Here is a 15,747-nt window from a genome sequence, read left to right on the forward strand (position 1 = left end):
ATACCAAAGTTGTCATGTTACCTTCCAACCTCTAAATGCCCATCAAGCATCTCAAAAACTTTTTTTTATCCCCTTCACATATAGTATTAGGCTCCGTCCGTCCATACATACGCACACACGAACTGGAATATCTTAAGAACTGTTTACTAGATTCTTTTCATCACAGTATAGGTTCGTCACAGTATACGAAAGGTCCCAGTCAGGTGTGGTGATTTTGACCTTCATTTCAAGGTCACAATGGGACGTGAACGTTTTACCCTTGTCAGCGACTTATCTCAAGAACCGTTCACTGGATTTTCTTCATATTTGACACCAAGCCTCATAAAAGGAATGCACAGTGTCCAGTCGATTTTGGTGACCTTCACATAAGTTTCAAGGTCACGGCGACACTTTGAAGATTTCAGCATGTTAAGCTTGTCAGCGACATCTCAAGGAATGTTCACTGGATTTTCTTCATATTTGACAGCAAGCTTCATATGGGGATGGCCCCAGGGCCCAGTTGATCTTGGTGACCTTCACATAATTTTCAAGGTCACAGCGACACTTTGAAGACTTTACTATGTTAAGATTGTCAGCAAGATATCTCAAGAACGGTTTACTGGATTTTCTTCATAGACTTTCAAGACTTCTTTTGAATGTTTTTTTATATGCAATTTCTTTATGACTATTTTTGGCATATTTCATACACCATGACATTCATGTCAAGGTCAAAGTAAGTCTTGAAAATATTTCTGTGTTTGAACAGCTGCAGAACAAGATATCAAGAGAGGTTGACTGGTCATGTTTTTGTTGACATTTAACTTCATCTTAAACTATGATCTTCACTTTCATTACTTTTTAAGTTTGATTTGATAATTTGCGGCGGGGGATTATGTCACCTTAGTGACAACTGCTTGTTAAAACATACATATCCTTGCACAATCACAATTAATGATATAGAAACACAGGAAAGATTCAAATAATGGATGTCCTTATCAGTGTTTTATGTGATATATGTGGAGCACAGTGGTGTAGTGGTTAGGATGGTGGCCTCTCACGCCAAAGGCCCGGGTTTGATTCTCAGTGGAGACACCAAAACTTGTGATCTGGGTCTCGAACTGTGTTGTGTCCCTGGGCAAGGCACTTCGTCCACACTGCACTCAGTCCACCCAGCTGTTTAAAATGGGTACCTTAGAAGTGGATGTACGGACCTATACGGTCACGCGTAGCGCTTAGTAGCGGCTTTGAAACTACAATTCCATCAGGGTAATTATGTAACGCCAGAGAGCAGCGTCGTGTTGGATTCTAGGTGCACAAATTAGCATTATTATTATGTTTTACAGATTAAAGATGAAAATGCAGCAGAGAGGGTTCGGGTGATCCTGGCTGGTAAGGCTCATCATCAGCTCAGGGCCCTCGCCCCCTCTACACGCAGCCCAGACAGTGAATGGGACTTCTCCCAGGAAACGCTGCCTAGTCGAACCCACCAAGAACTTTCCGGAGAATATGAAGGCTCCCCAACACTGCAGCCTTCTGCATTACCCAGAGTGTCAGAAGGGCTGTACTCCTGGTGGAGAACCCAGCCACTCTCCTGATCTGCGCCAAGAGATCAGGAGGTACCAAACCAAGGGCACCGAGAATAATGGGGAGCCTGACGACAGTGTACTTGGGATGCAAGCGAGACATTTCAAAGGCCAGGTCCGCATATTTATCATGCTTTTCCTGAATCTTGCCAATCACATTGGTGTCAAAAGGGACAGAAAATTCAATGATATAAATAAATTCATTGGCTTTATCAAAAAGGACAAGATCAGGTTTGTTGGCTGGAATTCTCCTCAGGCTGTATATGGGCCTATTCCAGAGAAGTTTGAAAGCATCATTTTCCATGATGCCCTGGACATGTTCAGGGTCGTACCATGGATGGACCTCGGAGTCAAAGCCACAGGCATGTCGGAGACGGTAGTAAAAGCAACGAGCCATGCCATCATGTCGTTTAAGATATGATGTTTGTGCCAAGGAAGGGCATCCACTGACAAGGTGTTGGACAGTCTCCGTGAATTCATTGCAAAGTCGACATTTCATATTGATTTTTCTTTAAGAATCACATTTAGGCGATTGCGAGTGGGAAGTGACTGGTCCTGAGCAGCAAATAGAAAGCCCTCAGTTTCACATTTAAGACGAAGGAGTCGGTGGGATTGCTGTTCTGTTCCACACACTGCATGTACACACGATGCAATGGCTGCTCAGAAAGCTTCTCCACAATAGACCGACTCTGAGCAGACTTGGTGAAGGACTTCACCTGGTTTACTCCCATCGCTGTACCGTCCAGCAGTACATGACGCCATCAACAAAATCAACCTGAAATCTCAGATTCTGTCCAACAACCTTGGCACGCTTAAAATAGCTGTGGAATTCCTTGCTTTCATCATGATTCTTCACATGCATCACTAGGATCATCCGATAAATAAATATGTGCAAAAGTACACAATAAATTCTATCATGATATTATATGTGAGGTGGGAGTTAGAAAATCCAAGCTGACGGTTACTGATGGTATATAATCTCATATAAGGTGGGTAACAACAATCTTGGATTTCCACTGATAAGTGGCTCATGTTGGGGTTAGTAGTTCTGCTCTCTGACTGGTCAATCTCATTTTGAGGCATCAATTTGGGAAAATTTTGAATCTTGTAATAATGTGTTACAAGGGCTTGTGTTAAGTCCTTTTTGCTTTGTTATGTATGTATCAGGGGCCCGTTTCACAAAACTCTCGTAAGCCTAAGATCTTGTAACTTTTCTCGTAGCATTCATACATCCTATACTGTAACATAGGAGGTGCTGATCGAAAACTGGTACTTCAAATGCATTCGGAAAACTTCGTAACACTCAGAAATCTTCGGATATTTCTGTTTTCCACACCGGAAGTCAAGTTAAGTTTGGTTTAAAGTTGTGTTCTAATATATTTGTTCAAGTGTTTCGCAATGTTTTGGATCTTAATGTTTTAAATATTTACTCCTTAACAACCAGTGATCTCTGATATGTCCTGACCAGGTCAAGTTGCTGTCTAAAATCTCAGGGTTTTTTGGAGAGTGGAGAAATTAGTTCAAACTAGTAACCACTGTCTTGATGCTAAATTGTTCTTGTTCATGTTTCATTTGTGACAAATCTTATTTATTTTGTCATGATTAAAAGTTTTTATTAAAGCCTAATCAAGAGTAGCGATTTTGTTGTGTTTTTACCTTATAAGTCAAGCATTAACTACATTATAAGTAGCTTTTATTTTAAAAAACTTCTTGCAATATATTGCAATACACATCGCAATATAGGCTTTCGCATCACAATATATCGCAATATGAAAATTTCTCTGCAATACCCATCCCCAGTTTATACCTATTTACCTCAATAAATTTTCAGATTTTTCTAGCAGTGGCAGAGTGGGGTTGATTTAGATTACCGATTCAAATAAATCAAATGTGTGTTTTTAATATCATAGGTCAATAGACATCACATTGTTACATGACATGATAAAATATCGATTACAATCAGACAAGAACCAACAGGGATTATATTCAACTTTCTTAATGTCCTATTGTTTAGGTTGAAGAAATTCTGCCAAGGTGGACAACTGCCAAAGTAGTATTATAATGATGGTTCTATTACAGGATACCCTATTGGTATTATTTTGGCTTAATTCCGCTCCCAGCGTCCGGTAAGAAATGATGATTTTCGAGCGGAGACATCGTTCAATGTACAGACGAACTCGCCAGCTTAGGCCCGTTAAATTTCGCCTCGTGTTTGACAGCTGGTCCCGCTAGCGTGATGGTAGAGCGTTGGCCTGAGAATCCAGGGAGTGGAGTTCGCAATTTCCAATTGCGTATACATTTTTTACCTAGTTCATGTGGAAGGGGTCTCGGGGATGGACCGTGAAAACTGGTTTGGGCTTTTCTGTCTTCTCTTCGGCCGGTCTGCTGTGCTTCCAGGCTAGCTATTCTAGAAACTTCTGAAGTCCTACGAACTTCTTAAGCCCATTCTTAACACATTGGCTATGATCAAAGTTAAGAATTCTTAGGGCTACAAATGTTTCGAGAATAAGGGCCCAGGTCTTGTAGACGACCTTCCAGAGTAACACTGCGGTTAGCGAAAGGTAGGTCCACTTTTGAGCCCGATTCTGTTCCTTATTTCCTCCCGGAGTTTGTCGTCGTTGTCCAGCCTAGACAAGATGTCAACCAACATGGTCGTGGTTTGCTCCGAACGAGCCGACACCATCGTCGTGGTTTGCTCCACACGAGCTGACACCATCGTCGCGTTTTGCTCCACACGAGCCTCTAGCCTCCCAAAGCGGTTGTAGAAGTCCTGCATGGTGGGCCACGTCGGAGCTATTTCGCCAGTGGGCAAGAGGGTCAAGGGTTCTGCGGCAGGCAATACGGCTGGGCTGGAGGTTGGAGCTATCCTGTCGGCGGGCAAGAGGGTTGAAGGTTCTGCAGCAGGCTCTTGTCATAGCTCGTACAGCCTTTTTGACCCAATACCGAAGCGCTTTTTGACCTCACTTGCTGGGAGCACACCGTGAAGGGAGCGTATTTCTTGGATCTGGTCCGATGACAAATCTGTTCTTTGTGGCATGGTTGAGTTTTCCTGGGTATGTATATCCCATACTTCCCATATGTCTGTATGGAAATCCCAATCCTCTCCTAGGAAATCCCAATCCTCTCCCATTTTTCCTGAGAAATCCAATCCTCTCCCAATCCTCTCCCATTTTTTTCTCAGGAAAACTAGCCAAACTCCAAGCAAATTCTAGCAAACTCCTTGCAAATCCAAACAAAACCATACAAACGCCAAGCAAAGCGATAGCCTGGCTTGATATCTCTGACCTACTTCCTGTATAACGCTCTGTGTGTGTCAGCTCAGTGGTTAAACATTCCTGTGGCTGAGAATGGAATTTGCGTGGGTGTTTAAACATTCATTTAGAGATTTGACTTTGCATATGCAATACAACAGGTGGCCCTTGGGAACTTACCATTGTAAGTGGGTATTGCTTGGCAAGCCCACGACATGCGAAAAGCGCTGTATGGCTGAATATTGCCACTTGCATGGCAACTGTGTGAGAAGGGGTCATTTCAATTACGCCTGTCAAGTATGCGGAATAGGGGCCAAATACCATTATCGATTGTGCAATGCCCACAGGGCAAACGTAGTCCGAACCAACTTATTTACGACAAGAAGAAAGATTATCTCAACGAACAAAACTGACTACTCAGAATAAAAATCTAATTTTTCCTGCACATTGAAAACAACCTATTAGACATTTGACTTTTGCATATGGTATACAACATGTCTACTGTCAGAGAACTCAAAGCTCTCGCGAAAAGTCGTGGACTGACTGGTTATTCTCGCATGAGGAAAGCCAAATTGATGACCTTGCTGGACATAACACATGTTACCCGTAAAAAAGATCAAAACTCTCGTGAAAAGTTGCGGACTGAAACATTATTCTCGTTAACCTTGCTGGAAGACACCAAGCTGATCGAACTGCGAAAATGGTGATTGATTCTAATATCAATACCAATACAATCAAACCCTTAATCGACAGTAAACTTCATGGAGAATTACACGATTTGAAAAGTATCAACTTTCAACTGACGATGAAAATGACGCTCCAAATACCTCAGTCGGACGGTAGCGTGGAATACATCGAACTTTATTTCAGAGGAAAACAGGAAGTCCTAACTCAACCAGAATCGATTGATTCCTCCATCGACACCTCGTTCCAAAAAATACAAGAATCGTTGGAAAAATGGACGCATCAAGGTTTGGGATGGGTGGTGGATACCGTCAACATAGTTTATTTCGACATAGCGAATTACAAACCACTGAAAGGTGGATCGTACCTCCCAGTGCCGAAGCATTTCAGAGATAAACGCGCCATCCTCAACCCCAAAACCAAAGGGGAGGATGATGTTAATAATTATTGCGCAGTGGTGGCGGTCATAGCTGCCTCGCACGAACCGAAAGGTAATCCGTGCAGGCGTTCTAGCTACCCTACAATGGAGGCATCTGGGTTCAACTTCACGGGTGTAGAACGCCTCACACCCATCTCCTACTGGACGAGATTCGAAAAGCAAAACTATTTAGCCATCAATGTGTTCGGTCACGAAAGCAATAAAACCATTGTGCACCGAATCAGCTCCATGTCCGATGATGTGCGCAGAATCAATTTATTCCTCATCGAAAAAGGTGACGAGTATCACTACGCGGCGATTAAAAGTTTGAGCAGATTGTTGTACGACCAATCGAAACACGCCAGAAAGAAACATTTCTGCGAACGGTGCCTGCACGGCTTCACGTGAGCCGACCGGCTGGAATCACACTGGGAGGATTGCCAAGGCGTGGGTGAGACTGCTGTCCGAATCGACATGCCCAAGGAAAACCGACATCTTAAAATTCGTCAACCACAAATCTCAAATGCCCGTGCCGTACATGATGTATGCCGACTTCGGCCCTCATCAAAAAGGTCAAACACATCATGCCTGACACGACCAAACAAAGTTTCACGTACAAAACTCAAAACACGAAACTTGTGGGATTGGGTATGTGGTCGTCCTAAAATGATGGACAAACCAACACTCCCGTGATCTACCAAGGCCACTATGCAGCCGAAACATTTCTCACGTCCTTACAAAACGAAGAGAGAAAAATCAGGGAAGCTTTGTCGGACCCTGCCCCCATGGATATGACACCGGGGGATGAGCTCGCTCATCAATGAGCTAGATATTGTCACGTAGGCCGGGAACCCCTGAACGACAATTCCATGAGAGATCATTGTCACATCACCGGTCAATACATAGGCACCGCTCACACTTGAAGCTTAGAATCGATCCAAAAACCATACAAATCCCCGTGGTGTTTCTCCAACAACATGGAAAAATACATTTCCTTCTCGTTAAACGGTCTGAGATTTATCGACAGCGCTCAGTTTCTCCTGTCATCGCTCGACAGTTTGGTGAAGGACAACGATACCTTCGCCATCACCCATCGATACACCGACGTGGCGACTCGACATCTGCTGTTGAGGAAGGCTGTTGAGGAACAGTACATGGATGATTGGTCTAAGTTTGAGGAGAAACGATTACTGCTTTTATAGCCAGTTGACCGAGTCCCATATATCACAGGACGATAACGACCATGCCCTTAACGTGTGGGAGAACCTGGACAGATGTGCTCCTGCTGGCCGACGTCTTCGAAATTTTTAGAAAGATGTGTTTGAAACAATATCAACTCGACCCCGCTTGGTACTACACCAGCCCCGGTCTGTCGTGGGATGCACTCTTGAAGAAAACAAGAGTCAAATGGGAATTGTTAATGGATTACGATATGCTCCTGTTTATCGAGAAAGGAGTGTGCGGCGGGATTTCCATGGTATCGAAACGCTATGCGAAAGCCAATCATAAATATATGACAAACTATAATCCGAATCAACCCTCCAACCATCTCCTCTATCTCGATGCCAATAATCTTTACGGCTGGGCTATGAGTCAGCCTTTACCCACGGGCGGGTTCGAGTGAGTTGATAACAAAAAATGTAATCCGAAGAACATTATGGCTATCCCTGAAAACTTCGAGAGAGGATACATACTAGTATTCGAAGTGGACTTGGACTATCCCGAAGAATTGCATGCATCTCACAACAGTTATCCGCTGGCTCCCGAACGATTAAAGGTTGACCAAGACTGGATGTCCGAATATCAACGAAACTTGTTGGGAGATAACAAACTTGCTAACATGGAAAAACTCATACCTAACTTGATGAACAAGAAAAAAATATGTTGTTCACTATCGGAATCTGCAACTGTACTTATCGCTGGGAATGAAGCTTACCAAAATACATTGGGTTCTAAAATTTGATCAAAGTCCCTGGATGGAGCCTTTCATTCGGTTGAACACAGAATTGAGAAAACAAGCCACGAGCGACTTTGAGAAAAACCTCTACAAACTGATGAACAACTCTGTATTTGGAAAAACCATGGACAATTTAAGGAAGCGCATCATGTAAAATTAGTCAGATCACACCAGGAGGAAAAACTAAGGAAACTCATAGTGAGTCCAGCCTTTAACCGAAGTAAGCTATTTGATAACAACTTGGCAGCGCTACATATGACGAAAAGCCATATCAAATTGAACCGGCCCGTCTACGTGGGGATGAGCATCCTCGACCTGTCTAAGTACCTTATGTACGACTTTTATTACAATAAACTTAAGACACAATACGGTGATCGATGCGAGGTGTTGTATACCAACACCGATTCGTTGTTGATGGAAATTCGTACCGAGGACGTGTACGAGGACATGGCAAACCACATCCACCTGTACGATACAAGTCATTACCCCCCAGACCACGCCCTACACGACAAAACGAATAAAAAGTCCCTCTGCAAGATGAAAGACGAATGTGCTGGGACACCCATCGCGGAATACATTGGGTTAAGACCTAAGATGTATTCGATCAAGAAAGCCGGCTCCGCCGAAATAAAAAAAGCCAAAGGGGTCAAGAAATACGTCGTGAAACAACGCATCAAACACACCCTCTTCAAACAAGCTTTCTTCAAGAATAAAACGTTCAAACATCAAATGAATGCGTTGAGAAGCGACAAACACAAAATCTACGGGATCACCCTCAACAAAATGTCGCTGTCGCCCATGGACACGAAACGATGGATCGCCATTGATGGTGTCACCACTTACGCATACGGACACAGGCGCATAAAGTAAAAATAGTTCAACCCGACCCTTGGTAGTCAGCTGCTGTCTACAGGCATGCCACGTCCGAAACGAACTTATTATGCTGGCGGGAATGGCTGTCAAACACGAGGCAAATTGAACGGGCCTAAGCTGGCGAGCTTGTCTGTACATTGAGCAATGTCTCTGCTCAAAAATCATCATTTTTTACTGGACACTGGGAACGGAATTAAGCCAAAATAATACCAATAGGGTACCCTGTAATAGAACCATCATTATAATACTACTGCCCAGTCTCTGTGACTGTGATGGTCGAAGGAGCAGGGACACACCACCTGACGTAATTAGATTGTTGGCATGAAACATTAACTGCTCTGGATCAGTGCCCCTTTTAAACTTTTGTAAATATTGTTAGGTTTCCAGTAATGGTATGTTTGCAGATTGTGGTAGAGTTAATACATGTAAAGTATAGTGAAAAATGTTTTATTTGCTTGTGCAAGTTGGTAAGTATATCTAAAGATCACTACCCTAAACTGTTATTTTTATGTATGAGGATTTTAGATATTGCTTGAAGAGTTACCTTGGCTATATCTGATAAATATTTGCTGTGTTCATATGTTTTTTCATTTGTTTGGTACCGTCAGGATTTCAGTAACATTACACTGTTTCGCTTTCTATTCATAAGGCCTGATTAAATTACATTTGTGACGTCATTCCATTGTCTGCTCGCTCCATTACTTTTCAGGAATGGAGCGATGTGTATCAGTTTCAAATTAAAGACTTCATTTTGTCATTTTGACATTTAATTTGGATAACAGAAATATTACCAATACTTTGAATGTAATTTAAGTAAGGTAATATCCGAGTAACTCTCCATTCCTTAAAAATAATGTGCCTCAGCCCCTCCGGGGCCTTGGCTCCATTATTTTTAAGGAATGGAGAGTTACTCGGACATTACCCTCTACGTAATGGATTTTGATAGGCAGTATATTCTTTTTAATACTGATCAGTCATTGAATATAAGATAACTTAAAGAAAATAAATCCTTATTAAATATTGATTGTTGTCTAAGCTTCATTAATCAGACAAATGATATTAATTGTGATTAAATTTGCTGATACTGAAGTGTTTCATGGGATGTAAAGGTGTTGATGTGGTTCAGATGAGAATGAAATCTACTTCATGTTTGAGTGTCAAGGCTATGATTTGTAGCAATTGTTTTGCTAGTGTATCTACAAATTAACAATGGTGATAATATTTTGGATTAACAGTAATTGTGTACACATTCTTAGAAACTGTTCAAAAGCACATTATGTAAATCTCAACTATGTTAACAAATGTCACTGTCTAAGACATACTGTCACTAAACTCATAAAATGTTTATTATCCCCCGCCGTGCGTTTAGCGCGAAGCGGGGGATGTAGTATTGGGCTCCGTCCGTCCGTACGTACGTACGAACTGGAATATCTTAAGAACCGTTCACTAGATTCTTTTCATAATTGGTACTTAGGTTCATCACAGTATGAAAAAGGTCCAAGTCAGGTTTGGTGACCTTGACCTTAATTTCAAGGTCACAAGGGGACTTTAACGTTTTACCTGCATGTTAAGCTATCTCAAGAACCGTTAGGTGGATTTTCTTCATATTCAATACCAAGCTTTATCTCGAAAAGGCGCAAGGCCCAGTCGAGTTTGGTGACCTTCACATAATTTTCAAGGTCATGGCGACACTTTGAAGCTTTCAGCATGTAAACCTGCATGTTAAGCTATCTCAAGAACTGTTCTCTGGATTTTCTTCACATTCAATACCAAGCTTTATCTAGGGAAGGCGCAATGCCCAGTCGATTTTGGTGACCTTCACTTAATTTTCAAGGTCACAGAGACACTTTGAAGATTTCAGCATGTAAACCTGCATGTTAAGCTATCTCATGAACCGTTCACTGGATTTTCTTCATATTCAATACAAAGCTTTATCTAGGGAAGGCGCAGGGCCCAGTCGATTTTGGTGACCTTCACATAATTTTCAAGGTCATGGCGACACTTTCAAAAACAGTTCACTGGATTTTCTTCAAAGACTTTCAAGACTTCCCTTAAATGTTTTTCAAAAAGCAATTTCTTTAGTACTATTTTTGCATATTTCATAGATAGATCTTGTGGTGTTCTAGTGCCTTTTGGTAGTTTTGGATTTCTGAATAAAATATTTTTGGCATTTCCATGGCAACACCTTTGACACAGACTGAAATTGGTGATAGTGCTCCTTTCTTGAGCAGAACTTTAAAAACCTTTCAATACTCTCCTTCCACTTTTCTATATACACACCTAAATATTTGACATAATCATAACTCGTAGACATAATCATGAAGAGTATTTTCCATTGTGAGGGATATTGATGACTTTGTCTTCTTGTTGCCATTTAACTTAAACTTTCATTACTTTATAAGTTTGATTTGATAATTTGCGGCAGGGGATTATGTCACCTTATACCACTAGGGTATGTTATGTCCATTGTCCTGGCAGGTTGATTTTCTGTGTATCAACCTTCTATCTGCACGTGCAGAGGTTGATATGTGGATAACAACCTTGGCGGTGCAGGAAACGCACGTGCAACAAGCAATGTACGAGTCCATTTGGCGCCCACGTGGTATAAGTAGGTTAGCACCCCCCTTCTGCGCCTGACGGCTCGAGCGTTGAAATCCATATTACCCTTGAGGAGGGTGCTAACGTATACTTAGTGACAATGCTTGTTTAAATTGTACAAGGACCTGTGGACTATACAACTAAAATAGAAAATTGAATTACAATCTGTTTGTCTCCAAATGAAAATGATGAATTGCGAAACATCCGAAAATCAAGAATAGTGTCATGCTGTCATTCCCTGTACCATTCTGTAGCATGTGTATGATCCTCCTACCATTGAGTGCCTACCGCTAAAAACATCAACTTGTGACAATGTAACAATGTGATAGTTTTGTAAAGAACTTTTTCAAGTGATGGGTATAAAACAGCAGATATTTTTGAGCACAAAGTATTCATTGCCATTTACCCTTTGACATTTGATAGACTATTCCAGATTCTGAAGCATTTTCCAATTCATCATTCTCAATGTGGAGACAAACTGACTGTAGTTCAGCTCCCTGAATGGTCAATCTAACTTTGAGGAATTATAAATGTATTATATATGCCAAACTATTCAAGTTGAGCTGATTATGGATCATTGGATAAATATGTAAGTCTACAAGTGTTATTCAGGGTATGAAAGGACTACTAATTGCCTTAAACATTGCCCAAATATACAATTAAATTTGCATGTAAGTTTGTGAAGACATCAATAATCAATTACCGGTATTCTTTTAAACAGATGACCTCTAAAAACTCATTTCATTTTACATAAAATCATCATAAGTTCATCATAAAAATTGAATTTAAGTAGAATTGTATTACAATTATTCAGAAAATCCCATTTAATTAGCCTTTTGTTTTGTATGATCATTTCAGATTCTCAAGAAAGAAGCACTTTTCTACATTCCTGCTAGTGAAGTGAAAAAGAAATATATCAAAGATGTGTTTGCTGATTTTTCATCTAAAGCTGGTGGATATATCTCTGTAAAAATGATGTCTTTGGATGAAAATATGTGGACCAGTCAGAAGGTAGACTTCCCTCCAGATGCTGATGACCTTTTTTGTGGAGTCAGAATATGTTACAGCAATAAATGGGTATCACGAATATATCACGAAAAAGCATATGCTTTGCATGAAATGGGAACAAATAACATATTCCGTTGCATTGAAGGCCTATATGACTATGAAGAAGGTTTTTGTGGTCATGTTAGTCACATTTTAATGAATATCTCAGCATATGGATATAAAGATGCTCTCATGCAAATTGAAGACCTTACAAAGAATATATTTAAGGACCACAGAGATATTGAATCAATCTTCAGGTTGATGAAAAACTGTTTTGAACATCAAATACACAGCATGTCACCTGGCAGCTTGAGTGCCTTGGGATATGTTTATAGTAAACTCTCTACGAATCAAGATTACATCAGGCGTTCACATTGGGTTTCACCAACCATCTGTCAGTCAATCCTGAAAGGCTTCAAGATGATTTCTGTAAAGGACATCCCAAGCACAATGTTATCAGCTTTCCAGTGGATTGCAGAAAGTTTGTGTCAAGTTCCATTTCCTAAAAGTCCATGCCACTTCTTCACTGTCCTGGAATACTGCTTTCATCTGTTTTCACCTGAATATTTCTCCGAGCTCTTGCAGAAATCTATTTCAACAAATACATTCAAGGTACATGACATTGAACACGTGAGATCGGTTCTCAGAGGAACACACAGTCTTGTGAGCACAGATGATGAACCCTCATATTGCCAGTTCCTTGAGAGATTGCTACAGCACTTACCGTTGGAATTTGCCCTGGCAGAGGAAGAAAATGTAAGCTCTTTCAAAACAGATACCCAGACTATCATTCGTATGAAAGTGGAGAAAGAATGCTCTTCTCTAATGAAGACAAGAAACATTGGGCAGATGGTTGCGCTCCATGAAGTGCTTTCCAAATGGGAAAAAGTTAAAGGAGATATTGCCAGATATATGGAACAGAAAGTGATTGGTATGTGTGAAAACACCCACAAGACTCATGATTTTGACTGCCACAAATTACAGACACTTTTGCTTGCAGACAATCTCTTTGTTGAACCTTCCTCTCGTGTTGAAGTCTTGAAATTACTGGCAGCGTCAGGCAACAAATTGTTGCACTCTTTGTTCACAGAGATGTTGAAACATGACTTTTTGGATGGTTGCAGGGAAGATTTCCTTCCTGATCTGACCCAGAAATGGTTTGAAAAAGCTATTCAGTTACACTGTAGAGATAGCCAATATGACAGACCAATTGATGATTTACCACATGTCTATGAATATCTGGGCTGTGCTTTGTCTGCAAATTGTGTTTCATGCAATTGTATGCTTGTCCAGTGTTTGAAAGATAGAGCATTTATGTTCTTGAACACAATAAATGTGCAAAGCTTAGTTGACAAGTTACTTGAAACTGATTTTGTAGAAGATTCACACTGCCAGGAAGTTTTTGCTGAACATTTACAGACTTATCTGTTAGAAGGAAAACAGGCGGATATGATAGGTATAATTCTATCTAAAGCTGGAACTTCATCCTGGATTGGATATTCACAAAGCAGAAACTATTCAAAGTAAGTATTAGTTAACCAGTGGCTATTTTAAGATAAAGATTATTGTTATGATTGGTTTTGGACGATGCTATCCTTCCCATTGTTTGGCAGTAGTCTGGTGGTTTTCTCTTCAAAACTCCTCTTTCATACAGATGGCATGTAAATTCATCTGTGGACCTAGTGCATACCACAGGCCCTCGTGTCTTTGCGAGGATTAAAGATTTTGAGATGACTCCTGACTCGAAATGCCGCCTGACTCAAAATGCCTCACAGTACAATACATTATGACAAGGCCGGACACTTCGGTGTACCCCACCCGCCTTCTTTGCCAATCGCTATGCTACCATCGCATGCAATCAATTAAAACTTAATGTAGACATTATCATGGATGATTGGCCTATCGACCACCACTCATGGCACCTACCAATTATTTGTTGTTATTTCTGCAAGTCGATTGAAACCCAATTTTCACACTCAACTAAACGATCTTGACACAAATGGATGGCGATATTTCCAGACAAAATGGGGGTGTGGTCGAAGCAAGCCCTCCGATTGATTGATGTTTGCATATCTGCACATTCTTTGTAAATTTGCTGACTTTTTTCCTTTTGTCGACTGCTTAATGTAAGAATATTTTTCCAGCAATGACTTCTCAAAAGAAAGTATCAGTTGTAAATGTCTCCTAAACAAGGATAGTCTACTGGCCCGATTTCACAATGCAAATACTAAGGCTAAACCTTTCCAAGGGTAGAGCAAATACTATTACCAGACCACCTCTTCCCCAACACTGGCCAGCTTTCCAAACCACTCCTTTGTTTTTTTACCAAAAGAACAATAGTGATAAGAGATGAAAGTGTAAGCTTTACTTAGGTCAACCAATGTCTACAAAATCATTTTGCTGATCCTTAGTTATCTACAGTTATGTCTGAACAAAAACAGTACTTCACATGTGTTACTTTATGTAAAACACTTACTAGAACAATGTGTGTTGCTAGTGGATAAAATTGGTTTATAGACATAACACATACTGAACTTCTGGAAATGGAAATGGGGTTATAAATCAGGTTTTACTAGTGTGCTGCTATTTGCCAACAGAAAAATGTGAGCATGGTGTCTGAGCAGTGAATATCAATCCCAGGCCTCCCAGTTTCAACATTAAATCGCCATAAATAGTTGGAAAATTGCTGATGAGGCGTTAAGCAATGACAATGCAACACCACACACAACAGTTTTGACACCAAATTTCCTGCAAAATGCTAGTATTGACGTCACAAAGTGCCCATCAAGATCACCTGATCTCAGTCCCATCGAACACGCTTGGGATGCTCTAGAAAGAAGTCTTCATGCTTTGAGACATCTCAGACTGTTAAGTCCATGTTGACACATCAATGTTGCAGGTTGTCTCATGCTGTGTTCACAGGTGTTAGGCAGTCAATGAGACAATGTTGCCTTGCTGTTGTGAATGCGAGAGGCGTCCATAGACAGTATTGAACAAGTTGGCTAGTGTCGGTGAAATAAAAAAGTCATGCTGCTTTTGACTGTTGAGGGTGCACCACACCCCTAATCTATTTACAACATAGCAACAGGTAAGATCGCTTGGCGATTATTTCCCTCGAATTAACAGTCTTACACGTGCATACAATCACAATTATTTAGCACACTGATAAACTTTGATGGTGTAGTACTACATACATTGAATGCACTAAATCTTTATCCCCCCGGCATGTAATATCTTCTTAATATCTTTCAGCAAAACTTGGCAGATATATGAGACAGATCTTGAAGTGGTGCCTTTTGCTATTTGCAGATATTTGTGATTGATTATTTTCTCGATTTCCATGGAAACAATTCGGAC

General features: G+C 40.8%; 1 protein-coding gene across 1 annotated transcript in view; it reads left to right on the forward strand.

Moving 5' to 3' along the window:
• LOC124266164 (E3 ubiquitin-protein ligase rnf213-alpha-like) overlaps positions 1–15,747 on the forward strand; it is a 58,801-nt gene that overhangs the window by 32,323 nt on the left and 10,731 nt on the right. Inside the window, exon 2 of the mRNA XM_046700966.1 lies at positions 12,202–13,913. The gene's annotated coding sequence lies outside the window, so the exon portion shown is untranslated. The remainder of the gene's footprint in view (positions 1–12,201; positions 13,914–15,747) is intronic.

Source organism: Haliotis rubra, unplaced genomic scaffold, assembly GCF_003918875.1.
Source record: "Haliotis rubra isolate DU_JTF1 unplaced genomic scaffold, ASM391887v1 Scf1233, whole genome shotgun sequence".
Classification (NCBI taxonomy): Eukaryota; Metazoa; Mollusca; class Gastropoda; order Lepetellida; family Haliotidae; genus Haliotis; species Haliotis rubra.